Source organism: Cariama cristata, unplaced genomic scaffold (genome assembly GCF_000690535.1).
Source record: "Cariama cristata isolate BGI_N322 unplaced genomic scaffold, ASM69053v1 scaffold16855, whole genome shotgun sequence".
NCBI classification, from domain to species: Eukaryota; Metazoa; Chordata; class Aves; order Cariamiformes; family Cariamidae; genus Cariama; species Cariama cristata.
In genome coordinates, this window is record NW_009619383.1 from 27,318 (window position 1) to 27,920 (window position 603).

Consider the following 603-nt stretch of genomic DNA (forward strand, 5'->3'; position numbering starts at 1 on the left):
GTGCCTTCGGTAACTTGTCCTTTACCAAAGAATCAATCTTCTCATGTTTTATTGGCAGTACGTGATGTGCATTGGTTGTAGCCTGTGATCTGTTTAATTAGGTTACTCATGTGTTTGTGTAAAAAAAGCCCCAAACTACAAAAAAAAAAAAAAAAGAGATAATAAAAACGACTGAGAGATCTTCTGTATTTTTCTTATTATTTACCAAAGAACTTGTCAGCATCCATTGAATTTGAATGTTAACACCAGGGTGGAACCTGAACAGTAAGGGCATACCTTCTCATACCTCTGTCAGGAGAGCAGGGAAATCTTTGCTTGAGAATGCCAAGAAATCCCAAAGTCCAAATGGACTGAAAAAAATACAGATTCTTGGAAACATACTCCATAGAGTCTACTGAGGTTGACTCAAACGCTAGCCGAGGAAGCCCAAGAATCAACAGTCCATTTAGACTGGGCGGGTGTAAGTTCCCCTGTTTCTCATACAGTTCTTTTGGTTGACAGGTGATTACTTTGAACTAAATGAGTGAATAAAAATTAAGCAAACTCATTAACTTTGGGTCTAGCGTATTTCTGATCAATTGTCTTTCATGTTTTTAACTACAG